Here is a 16,469-nt window from a genome sequence, read left to right on the forward strand (position 1 = left end):
TTTCCAGCGTGGAATTTTTTGGAAAAGCACCAGATAATATGTGAGATATAAAAATCACAAACACTTGACCAGGGTCACGTTCCTGAACTTCTCTGCCTCTCTCTCCCCATCTGTAAAATGGACATATGACCTCTTTCATTTCCTACAGTAAGCATGGGTAGAGGGCAGATGTGCTGAATGGCCAGGGCTGCGGAGATAGTGGGATCCACTTCCCCAACTCTCAGGTGCTCTGGAGTCTAGGGTAAGAGGTAAGGGCACAAGATCCCGAGTGGTTTGGAAATTTGAAGGAAGGCAAGGGTATCTCTGGATGTGGCACCATCACGGAATCCTCCGTGAGAAAAGGAGGGATGTTTTGAGGACCAGTTGAGATCATGTGATTCTGAAAGGCTTGGAGATAGGACTCAGGGCCGGCTGCCCCAGGCCCCCAGAGCAGCCACGCCTGGCTGTGTCTCACAGGCCCCCTTCCCTCTCCAGTGACCGCATGGATGGCAGGGCCACATCCTCTGGTCCGCACACTGGAGGCCCCAACAGGAAGTGGGTCCCAGACACAAAAATCTGCTTGAGGAAGGACATTAACATTCTCAACTGCTCCCCAGGGTTTGGGAAAACAAAACATTGCGTGACAGGGTAGGGGTGGGCAGGAAGCAGGTCAGTCCTCTATCGAATTCATTCCTCTGTCTTTTACTGGAATAACTTCATTCCCATTAGTAGCTAAAACTGAGAGTGATGTGACATTATCATAAAGGTAAATACATAAGTTACAGCACGCAGCAGGTTTAAAAGCTGATTATTTATGCAACCAACTGGAAACACGTGAGTGAAACCAACCCCCTCTGAGAGGTGGGCTGATTCAGAATTGCTTTTTAAACGTATTGAAATGTTGATCCTGTTGGGTTGATACCATTTTTTAATTCTTAGATTAATTAATTTATTTTGGGCCGCGCCCTGCAGCATGCGGGATCTTAGTTCCCCAACCAAGGATCGAACCTGTGCCCCCTGCAGTGGAATCGCAGAGTCTTAACCACTGGACCGCCGCCAGGGAAGTCCCTGGGTTGATAACTTTTTAAAAGGCCACATTTTTAAGGAGCCGTCGTTAAGGGGGAGCTTGTTGGTCAGGGGCGTGGGGCGTGGAAGCCGTTCGTAAGAGCATCTTGGTGTCTCCCGGTCACACATTCGTGAAGCGCTTCCCCTCCGATCAGAGCAGAGGTTTTTAGGGACCTGGAATGTGTCTTTAGAAATACATTTTGGATTTATTTTTTTTCAACAGATTCTGCACATGTTGGCTCAGCTACCATGACAAAGCACCAAGACAGGGCAGCTCAAACAACAGAAATGTATTGTCTCACAGTCTGGAGGCTGGACCAAGGTCACGGTGCCCTCAGGGTCAGTTCCTCTGAGGGCTCCCCCCTTGGCTTGTTGACTGCCGTCTCCTCCTTTTCCGTGATCCTCCCCATGACTGTGTGTGTGTGTCTTAATCTCCCCTTGTTATCAGGACAGCAGTCCTATTGCCTTAGGGCCCACCCTAAGGACCTCATTTAACCCAATTACCTCTTTAAAGACTCCCTCTCCAAATACCCTCACACCTGAGGTCCTGGGGGTTACAACATGAATATATGAATTTGGGGGGAACATGGCCCAGTCCGTAACAGAGTCCTTCTGCAAACATGCGTTGCCCAGGGAAGGAAGGGTTTCCTGGGAATGGTGTGGGGCACAGTTCCGAGAGCTCTCCTGGTTTTGACCGCTGGCTTTATTTATCTTTAAGGAGAAATATGCCAGAGGGTGATTTTAAAATAATAATAAATAAAATTACTGCCTCAAAGGAAGAAGGAACATTCCAGAAAATCCCCGTCTTGGAGGACTGTCCTGATAAGAGAGGCAAGCAGCTGGTTTCCAGAATCAAACTTAGACGCCCCACGAGGTGGCCAGGAGGGCAGGGGGGAAGGGCAGCCCGGCCGCAGAGAGCAGGAAGCGGCACCCCCAGGCCAGCCCTCGCCCCCGTGGACAGCCCCTCTGCAGCCTCGTGAGCAGCCGTCCCTGCTCCTGGGGGCCGTTCTCCTGCTCTGGGAGAATTGGCGACTCTTCCCCGCGGGGATGCAGGCAGGAGACCAGTGCCCATCTGACATGTGTCAGGTCAAATCACCAGCTCTCCTGAAAACATCTTCCTCATCTGTCACCCTCGCCTCCAGCCACCCCACGCCAGCAGTGGACAGACAGACAGACAGCCCCCCTAATGATGCCAGGCAGGTGGCCCCCACAGCACTGTCTTCCTGGCCCTCCAAAGACCAGCGGAATAGTCACCATGAAGGGAGCGGTCCCTGGGGCCCACACCTCCACTTTAGAACAAAGCATGGCTAAAAGCGGGGCATCCAGAGTGGCGTGGCTAGAGGGATGAGGACCCTCGCTTTTTAGCCGGCCCATCACTTCCAAGCTGCAGAGAGAAAAGGAGGGACCCGCTTCCCAGGGGACTGCGTCATCGCAGCATCTCTGAAGCCCCGGTCCACAGTGGCCCCCACCTGTGTGTGCAGCCCATGGCCCTGTTTCCTGTATCATTGTCACTGAATTTATTCTATTCATTATCATCGCTGCCACCTTGGCATTTCAAACTCTGCACCAGGACAGAGACGCATGCTCCAGCCCCTGCATGCGTGCCCCCTGCCCACTCCTGAATGCTCTCTGCTATTGTATGAACTGGCTTTTCAGAAGTTTCCTCAGCCGGCCACACTGGCCCTGGCCCTCGCACGGGCAGCTGGAGGGGTGTCCAGGTGCTCTGTGTCCTGGCAGCTGCTACTGCAGGGCAGGTGGGCGGGCCTTCCTTCCCAACAATGGTCCCTCTGCCCCCCATCCCCTCTCTCCTTTGGGGGCCCCGCCCCCTGGGAAGCTGTGGGAAAGAGGATGGTGAAATGAAGGGGTAGAGGGAGGGAAGAAATAACAGCTCACGGGCACCAAGCGTGGCTGCGTGTACAGCGCGTGGAGGAAAGAGGGGTGCCCTGAGTACCCAGGACAGGCAACTTGGAGGCCAGGGCGCTGACACAGAAAGCTTTGCAAGAAGTTAAAAAGCAGAGGGGAGGGAAGAGGGAAGGGCTTGCAGGGTGGGAAGTGGGGAAAGAAGAGAGGATCCTCTCTGGCCACACTGGGCCCCAGAGAGGAGCAGAGGGGTAAACCAAGGCAGGGCCCTGGCATTGCCTTCCCTACCCCCAGGGCACTTTCCCACAGCCTGGTGCACCTGCCTCTTGGGCGACCATGGGGCATGCTGCCTGGCCACTGCCACTCAGAGTCCGCCCTCCCAGCTTTTGTTCTTTTCTTCCCAAAGTAGCCGTGCTTTGCTCTAAAGTGCGGACGAGGGCCTCAGGGACCACGCGCAGGACAGAGGGTCTTCTGCCTGGAGGACATCGGGAAGAGGCTTGGTTGAAGCAAGAGCCCTTGACTGGCCCCTCGGGTTCCGCCCAGACTGTGCACACACTCACGGGCACGACTCAGGCTCTGAGCAAAGCAGGGAGCGAGAACATTGATGCTCCGGTGCCCAGATGCTGCCCCTGGGCACACAGATGGGACTCGCCGTCCAATCGCCCTCAACAGCCCAGCCCACACCATGCTGGTCTTCTAAGTTCATTTGCCCGCAATTAATTATAAAGCAAAATCTAAACCCTGAAGATGCCATCTCTCCTTTTCCCGTTATCCAGCAGAGTGGCTGGCACAGAGGAGCCCTCAGGCTGCAGTGGAATGTAAATAGTGGTTAAAAAATACCTGGCATGGGGAGGGCAGGAGCAAGGTGCAGGGCCGTCCCAGCCTCAGAGTAGCTCCACCAGAAACGGCCACGCCCCTGCCACTCCCAGCATTGCGGCATCCCCGGGCCCGCGGCTGGCTGCCGGCTGCTGACTGCATCCCCAGGAAGGACCCCAGGGTGGCCACGGTTCCGGGGGAAGCTGTGGTGCTTCTGAGCATGGGAGGCACTCACGGTGGTAAACATTTCCGCGCCCTGAGATGGGGAGGCTTCGGGATGTGAGAATATTATCACAGGGGCTCATTAGCCTCGATCCGGGATAGAAAGCCAGAGCCTGTGACTGCTCTCTTGGTAGGATTTCTTTTTAATCCTTGTATATTACAAGAACACGAATTAAGCTCTGACGAATGTGATATTAATTAATTACACAAAACTCCACGTGGGAGAGGGTTGCCCCGCAGGCCCCGGGGAGGAAGGAATGCGCTGCATAAACGTACTTACTGTTTCTCCCTCAAGAACGTGGAGGCCCATCGCCGGCAGCAGATGTGGCTCCACAGGGTTGAAAGCTTCTGGCTCCGTTACAGAAGAGGAAAGCGGGGGCACTGGGGGTGACATCCACGTGGAGGAGGGGGGAGGGGAGGGAGGACCCTGGCACAGGCTGTCATCTCCTCTCACTGCCAGCATGGGGTCGACATCCACTTCAAATGTCCTAAACCGGCTGCTCCCAGCCCTGAGCCCTGCAAGGCTCAAGCAAGTAGGGTCTTCACTGCTTTTTAAGAGCGATTTAGAAAAATCTGGCTAGAGGCAGATTGTTCTCCAAAATATTTTGCAGGGGCCTCTTAAACCTCCCTCTCCAACTCTGAGTCCCTGGGGTCGGGGCCGCTGCCACAGAAACCTCCCCTCTCCCTGCAAAAAAAAAAAGACACTTCTGAGGAGAAATGAAAAGACTGAACTTGAAAATCAGGAGGAGGACACTGCAGCCTGGGCTTTAAACCGTTCGGCTGTCAGCAGCGTAGGCAGTGGGGTTAGGTCCGTCTGAATTAGGTCCACCTGGAAGGTGAGGGAAGCAGGGGGCAGCAAGACTTGAGTTCAGGGGAGGGGAGCGCCTGCAGCAAGTACTGCTTTGACACAGCTGGAGAGGCTCCCCGCTTGAAGGGACTCTTGCATTAATGCTGTCACAACCGTCACTGCAGGGACAGGCCTGCGGCTGCAGGTGAAAGCTACTGAGTCACCAGGTGGGGGCAGGGAAGTAAGAGGGAGGAGCAGAGCACACTGGTCCCCTGTAATCCTCCCTCCTCCTCTTCCAGGAAGCCCCCTCGGCTTTCCCTCTCCTTGATATGAACATTGGTCAGATACTAGAGTCTAACATCATGCTTAGGTACGAGGTCTCTGCTTTATTTAATATTAGGGATTCCCTATAGACGGAATGTCTGTGTTCTCCCCAAATTCATTTGTTAAATTCCAGCGCCCAAGGTGATGCTATTAGAAAGTGGGGCCTCGAGAGAGCACCAGGTCATGAGGGTAGAGCCTTCACAGATGGAATTAGTTTTCTTACAAAAAGGACCCCAGAGAGCACCCTTGCCCCTTCTGCCCTGTGAGGACACAAAGAGAAGGTGCCTTCTATGAACAGTAAGCAGCCTCTCACTAGGCACCAAATCTGCCAGCATCTTGTTCTTGGACGCCCAGCCTCCAGAACTGTGAGTGGAGTAAGTGTCTGTTGTTCATATGGTATTTTTATTAAAGCAGCCCAAATCCCTAAGAGGGATTCTTTCTGCCAGACGGAACCAAGTCTTAAATGTTCTGAAGCACCATCCATAAAATGTCAGACATTGCGTGTGTGTTCACAAGCCATTTCCCTTACTTCACCTGGGCTGGGGACCCTGGGAAATTCAAGACACATCTGGAGGTAAAGCAGATCCTATTATTTTCTCCAAAGACCAAAGGAGAATTTTTCTGCCCGTTTGTGCTGGATATTCTCATTCAGCACCCATTCCTACCACTTTGTGTCAGGGGAGATAGAATGCTAAAAGCCACATCTCCTAGACTGCCTGGCTTTTGTAGAACACCAGATTAGGGTGATTTAGGGGCTGCCAACAGATGCATTGTCTAATATTTGAACAGAGAAATCCTAACTCTTTTCTGTGGTGGTGGAGATTCATGAGTGAGTTTCTCGCTCCCGAGCCCACCTTTCACTGCCTGGTCTGAAGCAGTGGTGATGCCAGGACCTCTGGGTCACAGCTGCAGTGCACGAGCTTGAAATTAGTGATGCCCCCCATTCCCACTGTTTCCACCTTCCAGTCATCTTATAAGCACCTACTTTCCCATATTCAATCCCTTTTGGCTTGAAACACCCAGAGTGGTTTCTGACTTTAAAGTCACAACTTTTAACATTTCATCAGTAAGTACAGCACTTGCTGTCAGTTTGGGGTAGACCACCATTATTATTAGATTAAGGCTTCAACATTATGATTCAAAAGTGGCCATTGAATTGTACCATGTACCTTTTCTGTATCTGTTGAGATTGTCTAGTCCTGTGGTGTTTAAACCTTAATCTGTTGGAGGTACTTCTGGGCTAGGGTGGGGTTCTGGGCTTTAAATAGTAAACCGGACAAAATTGTCAAAAAATCAACCTTTTGGGGCTTCCCTGGTGGTGCAGTGGTTGAGAGTCCGCCTGCCGATGCAGGGGACACGGGTTCGTGCCCCGGTCTGGGAAGATCCCACATGCCGCGGAGCGGCTGGGCCCGTGAGCCACGGCCGCTGAGCCTGCGCGTCCGGAGCCTGTGCTCCACAACGGGAGAGGCCACAGCGGTGAGAGGCCCGTGTACTGCAAAAAAAAAAAAAAAAAAAAATCAACCTTTTGGGGGCACTGGGAATCAAGTAAAGACAAACAATAAGCTGAGAAGCTCTTGTTCTCGGAAAACTGCTAGAGCTTCAGGTAAGAATAGCAAGTGCTGTGGTCTTTTTACCTGGGGCTGACCCCACCCTCCCTGCGTGAGGTGAGCAGTACAGCTGTATCAGGGGTGGGGATTGATTCGGGACAAGGGGGAAAACCACAGTTTTGTAATGCATTCTGAGCTGAGACAAGCAGCAAACCAGGCAGAAATTTACCAGGGAGAACCTGGAAAGGAGAAAGCTCTGGGAGCCCTGAAATCAGTTTTCCAAAATACCTGGCTGAATGGGGAACAACATGCATGCAGGACACCTGAGGGAGGCCAGAGGGAGGCCGCCATAAAGGACGAGCCGAGGGAGGCTGGGCTTTGAGTCCACTCCAGAGGGAAGAGGCTTAGGGCTCAGGGTGTCCAAGCACGAACTGTCAAAATCATTGGCTGGGGCTTCCCTGGTGGCGCAGTGGTTGAGAGTCCGCCTGCCGATGCAGGGGACGCGGGTTCGTGCCCCGGTCCGGGAATTCCCTGGCTATCCAGTGGTTGGGACTCTGAGCTTTCACTGCCGAGGGGGCAGGTTGCATCCCTGGTCGGGGAACTAGGATCCCACAAGCTGCGAGGCGCTGCAAAAAAAAAAAAAAAAAAAAAAAAAAAAAAAAATCATTGGCTGCCCACTAAGCAATGCAGACTCAGGGATGACTCTGAGAAAGGCAGGCTGAAAAGCCAAAAATGTGAGAACAGACATGAGCAGCCACGCACCTGGGGGAACAGATCCTACAGGTGAGTCAAAAACAAAAACAAAACTCAGAAAAATAAAGAGATCCAGTGGTTAGGACTCTTGATTTCACTGCCATGGGCCCAGGTTCAATCCCTAGTTGGGGAGCTAAGATCCTACAAGCCTCATGGTGTGGCCAAAAACAAAAAAAGGAAAAAGAAAGAGAATCCAGAGTTACTGCACTGTATTATTTTAAATGTCCACTTTTGATAAAACATTATGAGACCTGCAAACAAACAGGGAAACACGAGCCACATCCAGGGAAACAGCAGTGGCTCTGTGCCCTGATGCTACGGTTAGTTTCCAGGCAGCTCTTAGAAATCTGTTCAAAGAATTAAAGGATAGAGAAACTGATAAAATGACAAATTGTATGTTATGTATCTTTTACCAGTATTTTTAACCTGAATATGGGAGGGAAAAAAAAGAACTAAAGGAAACTATGTTCAAAGAATTAACGAAAACGTGATGACCGCTCAACAAATAGTTTTAGTAGAGAAATAGGAATGATCATTCTAGAGATTAAAGGTAAAATAACTGAAATGAAAAATTCACAAGATGGGCTCAACAGCAGATTTGAGATCATAGAAACAACCAATAACTACCTAGAAATGGAACTGCTGATCTACAGAGTAGGCTTATGCTTAACTCCATTAAGGAACTTTCAGGAAATTAGGAGAGTTCTGCTTGTTCCACATCTTTGCCAATACTTACCATTATCAGAGCCTTAATTTTATTGGATGTGAATCTCATTGTGGTTTTCACTTACAATGTGATGGCAAATGATGTTGCCCAGGTGTTGATGTGCCGACTGACCTGTATCTATATCCTGTTATCTTCTTTTGTGTAATATTTGCTTTGGTTGCTTTGCCCATTTTTGAATGGATTGTTTTTTAATTGAATTTTAGTAATTCTTTATATATATCCTGGGTTCAAGCCTTTTGTCAGATGTATGTTTTGCAGATATTGTCTCCCAGTTGGTGACATGCCTTTTCACTTTCTGAATGACATAGCATGGACTGGGTAAAGCAAATATAATTAGAAATTTTCAAAATTGACAAAATCGTAATCACAGTGGGAAACTCCAACACACGTCTCAGGAACGGGCAGATCAAACGTACCAAAGATAAAATAACTCCATAAAGAATTTCAATGGCGGCTATAACCAGTGTGAACATCCCATGGCAGCTGCTCTGATAGGCTTCATGAATTCTCAGTCTATACAGAGGTGCCCAGTCATCCAAGACCCAAGGGCTATTTATATCACACTCCCACAGAATAAATCTCAATGTCAAAATACGAGTTTAAGCCCAGTTTGGCAAATTCTTCTTTTTTTTTTTTTTTTTTTGTTTTTAACGAGACCATCCAGTGCAGTAAGAATATAGGAAGATGATCTGTCCTATCCATCTTTGGCATACATATAGGTCCACCCTTTTGGAGGATAACTTGGCAATATATATCAAAATTATAAATGCATGACCTTTGGCCCAGTTATTCCACCATCTGGAACTTATGCTGCTGAAACATTTGAACACCTGTGCAAATATATGTGGTCAAGAATGCTTTTGAGGGCTTCCCTGGTGGTGCAGTGGTTGAGAATCCGCCTGCCAATGCAGGGGACACGGGTTCGAGCCCTGGTCTGGGAAGATCCCACATGCTGCGGAGCAACTAAGCCCGTGCGCCACAACTACTGAGCCTGAGCTCTAGAGCCCGTGCTCCGCAACAAGAGAAGCCACCGTAATGAGAAGCCTGTGCACCGCAACAAAGAGCTCCCGCTCTCTGCAACTAGAGAAAAGCCTGTGTGCAGCAACGAAGACTCAACACAGCCAAAAATAAAATAAAAAATAAATAAATTTATTTTTAAAAAAAGGAATGTTTTTGAAGGTGACATTAGGTGTGGCAATGCAAGTGGCAAAAGTTTTGCAATCTGGTTCCAAGCAAGATGTCTCCCACCCATCTGTGGACCTCCCCTGGTGAGCTCCCTGACATTCCCTTATGCCCACTTCCAGGGAAAGGGCAGCCCTAGTCATTGAGACTGGTTTGACTATTTTGTTAAATGTTCTCTGAGCTGATCGCTGTAGAATCACAAGAAGTACACAGCGCACAAGAAAGGTTCCTTCCGTATCTGTTATGAGTCCTCAAGGCTCTTCACAATATGATCCCTGCCTATGTTCTAACCCCGCCCACACCTGCCAGCTTCCAGCCGCCCCTCCAGCTCCATGGAATTTTCCTAACTCACCTTTGATCCACTTGTGATGCTTCATGCCTCAGGTCCTAAGGTTCATCTTCCCCTCAACTGACTGCTCCCACCTCCTCCGCTCCATCTCTTCACCCCCTTTCCATCCTTCACCACCCAGCTCCTGCATCCCCACGTCACTGCTTTGCACAGCACAGCTCCACCTGATTTGGGTGCCATGCCCTCAGCTCCTCAGCCCTCTATGCCAACTCCGTCTGGAACTGTAGTCATGATACAGTCATCTGTCTTCCCCACCAGACAACAAAGTCCCATCTTTTACGACTTAGGCTCCCCATAGGGATCATAGTGTCTAGTACATGGAGTTTCCCCCCCAAAAATATTTCTAAGATAAAAAAAAGAAGAAAAAATGTCATGAAGAACCTAGGGGTAAGACAGGAATAAAGACACAGACCTACTGGAGAACGGACTTGAGGATATGGGGAGGGGGAAGGGTGAGCTGTGACAGGGTGAGAGAGAGGCATGGACATATAGACACTAACAAACAAGGTAGATAGCTAGTGGGAAGCAGCCGCATGGCACAGGGATATCGGCTTGGTGCTTTGTGACCGCCTGGAGGGGTGGGATAGGGAGGGTGGGAGGGAGGGAGACGCAAGAGGGAAGAGAATATGGGAACATATGTATATGTATAACTGATTCACTTTGTTGTAAAGCAGAAACTAACACACCATTGTAAAGCAATTATACCCCAATAAAGATGTTAAAAAAAAAAAAAAAATAAAAATAATAAAAAATAAAAATAAAAGTGTAAAATTGACAGTCAAAAAAAAAATATTTCTAAGATAAACAGCGGGGCTTCCCTGGTGGCACAGTGGTTAAGAATCCGCCTGCCGATGCAGGGGACACGGGTTCCATCCCGGGTCCAGGAAGATCCCACATGCCACGGAGCAACTAAGCCCGTGTGCCACAACTACTGAGGCCCACGTGCCACAACTACTGAGCCCGAGCACAGTAAGTACTGGAGCCCGCATGCCTAGAGCCCGTGCTCAGCGGCAGGAGAGGCCACCACAATGAGAAGCGCCGCAACGAGGAGTGGCCCCCGCTCGCCGCAACAGAAGAAAGCCCGCGTGCAGCAAAAAGACCCAATGCAGCCAAAAATAATAAATAAATCTTAAAAAAAAATTTTAAATAAACAAATAAACAGCTAATCACATGAATGCAGAGAGAGGAGCAGGAATTCCCTAGTGGTCCGGTGGTTAGGACTCTGCGCTTTCACTGCCGAGGGTGCAGGTTCAATCCCTGGTTGGGGAACTAAGAACCCGAGGCGCAGCCAAAAAAAAGAGAGAGACAGAGAGAGACGAACAAAAGTGGGGCACTCGTGTGTCAGGGAGCAGTAAAGGGACTGGCTGAATAATAGAACCTGGGGAGATGGGCAGATTACACCTTTCAGTGGGCTTCCATCCACACCGATGATCAAACTAGCTGAATTCAGAGCTTCGGAGGGAGGCACGGTTGCAAAGACCAAGTTCGGTTTCCTTTGGGAGCTGCTGAACATTCAATTAACCTTTCTAATCTCCAAAAAGCAGCACAGACCCCGATCTGCACTTTTGTGTGCTCTGCAGCCGACTGGGGGTGGGGATGGCAAATGCCAGCCTTGGTTCGGAGCGTTAAAGAGAAAACTATTAAAGCAGCATATTTTTTAGAAGAGCGAGTACAAAGAAGAATTACAAGAACCCCCTAAATTACAAGTGTGGGTTACAGTAATTGCTAAATTACAGAGTTCCAGCACACCCCCTCAGCTTCCACAGTTTTCAAGGGCTGTCTCGAGCTGACAAAAAGCTCTGTGGGAAGTCTGGCAGGGAGCTGAGTGGGCCTTTGGGAGCCCCCATTACGGGCAACGCTGGAATGCAGAGATGGGCCAGGACCAGTGAAGTTTCTGTTCTGTAATAGCAAATTCCTGTGGGGGACAGTGCAGCCTGCGCTGGGGTTTGCAGGCAGAACTGGGATGTTGGCCTTTTTTGACTACAGTAAGTCCCCTGCATACAAACAAGTTCCATTCCGAGAGCGCGTTTATAAGTCCAATTTGTTTGTAAGTCCAACAAAGTTAGACTAGGTACCCAGCTAACACAATCGGCTATATAGTACCGTACTGTAATAGGTTTACAATACTTTTCACACAAATCATACATAAAAAACAAACACAAAAAATAAAGAGAACATTTTTAATCTCACAGTACAGTACTGTACCTTGAAAAGTACAGTAGTCCCAGCTACATCACCACTGCTTTTACGCTTGCTTCCAACATCTTGGGCTTGAAATAAAGATACTGTGCTACTGTACTCTATACAGCACTGTACAGTAAAGTACACAAAAGCACAACCACTTGTAGAGAATGCCCACAAGTGACAATGCGTGCCGGACATGTAAACTAACTTACGTGATGGGACATGCAAAGGCACGTTCGTATCTTTGAAAGTTCGCAACTTGAAGGTTCGTATGTAGGGGACTTCCTGTACGTGGAAGCAACAGTGGCCTGCAGCCAATTGATTTGGAAATACTGAGAATTTTTCCAGGGTCTTTGAAGGCACTGGATTCAGGCCGGTCTCCATCGTTATTTTCACCATTCCCACCTGTAACAGCTAAAGTTTCAAGGATAGGTTCTCTCCTCCCCTGAGAATTACCACCCATCTCTGCACACCAGCGGTCTCCTGTTGAATATCACGTCCCCCCTCCACGTACCATGTTCATATCCTCGGCGGCTCCGGACACACCAGCTACATACAGGTGTGTCCCGCCTACATTGTTCAAATAGACACACATTATGCTTTTCATGCTGTCTCCAAGCACTTAAGGGAAAGACCTGATCCTACCTTCAAAACATTTAAAGTGGGCTTCCCTGGTGGCGCAGTGCTTGAGAGTCCGCCTGCCGATGCAGGAGACGCGGGTTCGGGCCCCGTTTCGGGAAGATCCCACATGCCGCGGAGCGGCTGGGCCCGTGAGCCATGGCCACTGAGCCTGCGCGTCCGGAGCCTGTGCTCCGCAAATGGGAGAGGCCACGACAGTGAGAGGCCCGCATAACGCAAGAAAAAAAAAAAAAAAAAAAAAAAAAAAAAAAAAAAAAAAAAAAAAAAAAAAAAAAAAAAAAAAAAAAAAAAAAAAGAAAACATTTAAAGTGAGTGGGGAGGTGAACCTTAAACTTCATCAAAGCCCAGATGCAGCTCACCTGCATATTAGATTGACAGCCCCTCACAGTCATGGCCTGATGGAGGAAGGGGCAGGTTCTTTTTCCAGGGAAAATATATCTATTTTACATACTACTGTCTTTTTACACATGATATATGGAGTAAATAAAAAATGACATGCAGGGAAGTCCCTGGCAGTCCTGTGGTTAGGATTCCGCGTTTCCACTGCAGGGGGCATGGGTTCGATCCCCGGTCAGGGAACTAAGATCCCGCATGCCACCTGGTGTGGCCAAAAAAAATAAATGACATGCAAGGAAGCAGGTCACATGTGGGAGGGTGGTGGAGAGGTTCAGGTCACAGCTTCTCCTGAGGGGCTGCCAAGTGGAGCCCAGCCCCACCCTGGGTCCTTGCCTGCTTCTCAAGACTAACACCTACACGTCGGCCCCCTCTAAACCATCCTAGCCCCTAAGGAAGTGGCCTTCTAGGCACCTTTAAATGAAATGCTATGACGTTTCCACAGGTCCAACAGGCTTCTGCCCTCATGAGGCTTCTGCTCTAGTGCAGGAATCTTGGGGCCTACGATGAGTGTAGTCGGCCAGTGTCCCCCAAAATTCACGTCTACCGGGATCTCAGAATGTGACCTTATTTGGAAATAGGGTCATTGCAGATGTACTTAGTTAAGTCAAGAGGAGGTCGTACTGGATTCGGGGGCCCTAAATCCAATGACAGGTGTTCTTATGAGAAGAGGCGAGACACACAGCGTAGACAGATGCAGAGGCTGAAGCGGCACTGCCACAAGCCACATGATGCCAGGAGTCACCAGAAGCTGGAGGAAGCGAGGAAGGATCCTCCCCTAGAGCCTTCAGGGCGGGCGGGCTGCGGGACAGGCCGGTGGGGGGCTGGGCCCTTGTCCCCTCCTTCCACCAGGCAGTCCAGTTCTCTTGTTTTTTTTTTTTAATTGAAATATAGTTGATTTATAATATTGTATTCGTTTCAGGTGTTTAGCAAAGTGATTCTGTTATACACACACACGTGTGTGTGTATCTATATTCTTTTTTTTCAGTTCGTTTCCATTATAGGTTATTTAAAGATAGTGAATATAGTTCCCTGTGCTATACATATACAGTAGGACATTGTTGTCTATTTTATATATAGTAGTGTGCATCTGTTAATCCCATACTCCCAATTTATCTCTCCCCTCCCTTCGTCTTTGGTAACCAGTTTTTCTTTGTCTGTGAGTCTGTTTCTGTTTTGTAAATAAGTTCATTTGTACTATTTTTTAGATTCCACATATAAGTGATATCATAAGATATTTGTCTTTCTTTATCTGACTTACTTCACTTAGTATGATAATCTCTAGGCCTATCCATGTCGCTGCAAATGGCATTATTTCATTCATTTTTATGGCCGAGTAATATTCCATTGTATATATATATATATATATATATATATATATATATAGCACTTAGGTTGCTTCCAGGTCTTGGCTTTTGTAAATAGTGCTGCTATGAACATTGGTGTGCATGTATCTTTTCGAATTAGAGCGTTTGTCTCTTCCAGATACATATTATATATGCCCAGGAGTGGGATTGCTGGATCATATGGTAGCTCTATTTTTAGTTTTTTAAGGAACCTCTGTGCTGTTTTCCAGTTCTCTTGTGTGTTATAACCAGGTTTGTGGGTTACATTTTATCTTATTTTATTTTTAACTTTTTAAAATATTTATTTTATTTTTGTTTATTTTATTTTTGGCTGCATTGGGTCTTTGTTGCCACGCGTGGGCTTTTCTCTAGTTGCTGCCAGCGGGGGCTACTCTTCATTGCGGTGCACAGGCTTCTCACTGTGGTGGCTTCTCTTGCTGCAGAGTACGGGCTCTAGGCATGTGGCTTCAGTAGTTGTGGCACGTGGGCATCAGTAGTTGTGGCTCGCGGGCTCTATAGCGCAGGCTCAGTAGTTGTGGCGCACGGGCTTAGTTGCTCCGCGCCATGTGGGATCTTCCCGGAACAGGGATCAAACCCGTGTCCCCTGCATTGGCAGGCGGATTCTTAACCACTGTGCCACCAGGGAAGCCCCACATTTTATTTTAAAACCCAGCATTAGATACAGTTCAGGACAAGAGAGACTGCCCACACACACCTTAACCCGCACCCAATACACACTGTCTTTCCTGCACATACGTGACTTTATAGTCACAAGAGGCCAAATCAGCCAGCTCAGTGTCCCCCAGGAGCCCTCTGTCATGTCAGAACCCAGACCTCCTCACCTCTCTTATCAGAGCTCTTTCACAGAAGTCACACCCAAAACTTGGGGTGCCACACAAGACACAGGACACCCAGTTAAAGGTGAACTTTGTATACAGAATGAATAATAGTGTAGTGTAAATCCCCTGCAATATTTGGGACATACATATACTAAAAAAATAAATAAATAATAATAATCATTTGTGACTTATCTGAGATTCAGATTTAACTGGGCGTCCTGCATTTCTGTTCACTGAATCTGGCAGCCCTAGGAACTCGGCTGGGAGGTGCCCATTCACCCCCCCCCCCCCCCACCCCACCCAGTCACCCCTCCCACTCCCTCAATCTCTGTGTGCCTTCCAGGGACCCCCGTGGCTTGGCCAGCCCTGCTCTCAGCAGCCTCTCCCAAGGCCCTCATGGATTTGGGCTGCTTCTTACTCCAGGACAGGCCCCCCTCCGCTCTCACACCACATCCTGCCGAGGTGCAGGGGCCCCCTCCCTGCACCCCCATCACCCAAGGAGTACACCTGGAGCCACATCCGCCGCTGAGAGACGGGCCTGCTCCAGGTCCAGTGGGGCTGAGACACAGACATTTTGTTTTAACACTCATTTTGCAAATTGTGGTAAAATACACATAACATAAAATCTACCATTTCAGCCATTTAAAACTGTACAGCTCAGTGGCATTAAGCACATTTGTGCTGTTGTGCAGCCATCATCACCATCCTCCTCCTGAACTTTTTCTCTTCCCAAACTGAAGTTCTGTCCCCATTAAACACTCCCCCTTGCCCGCTGCCCCAGCCCCAGGCACCCACCATTCTAGCCAAGGATTTTCTGAGGGTAAGAAATTCTGAAGATGCCCAGCCAGGATGAGGCTGAGAAGGATGCCATCTGGTGTGCATCCCCAAACCCAATCCCCCATGGGGCCCCTGATGGGAGGCAGAGGCTGATTCTAAGTGGTACCCATACTGGCTGGGCTGGCAAAGTCCCCCCTGGGGTTTCCTGAGTGTCCTGGCCCTAGACTCAGCCCCTCCTGGATGGCGTCCTTGGCATCCCTTCCACGTGGTCACTCCACATGGCTGTTTCCTTCAGGGGACTTAATATTTTTCCATGGAACGGGCTCTGATGACGTTACTAATCAGGGAGATGGAGAGGCCATGGCTGTTCTCCATGTGCCGGGACTGCTTGATGCCTGTGCCCCTGCTACCCAAGAGTGGGGAGGGGGAGGGGGGAGGGGGGAAGAGGGGCAGTAAAGGGGAGGGGGTGGATGGAGAGGAGGCGGCGGCATTGTAGGCGACGGGCAGCAGCTCCCTGGCAGGGCAGACTCTCCAAGTAATTAGTTTTTAAATCATGCAGACGGTTCAAGACCCACTCACTCTGGGCAGCTTTAATTATTTACACTCCCTTTTTATTCTCATTATTTACAGTCGTCCTCTCTGAACTGGAAGGAAGATGTTTTCTCCGTCTTGGCATTCCT

Source organism: Lipotes vexillifer, unplaced genomic scaffold (assembly GCF_000442215.2).
Source record: "Lipotes vexillifer unplaced genomic scaffold, Lipotes_vexillifer_v1.1 scaffold1691, whole genome shotgun sequence".
NCBI lineage: Eukaryota > Metazoa > Chordata > Mammalia > Artiodactyla > Lipotidae > Lipotes > Lipotes vexillifer.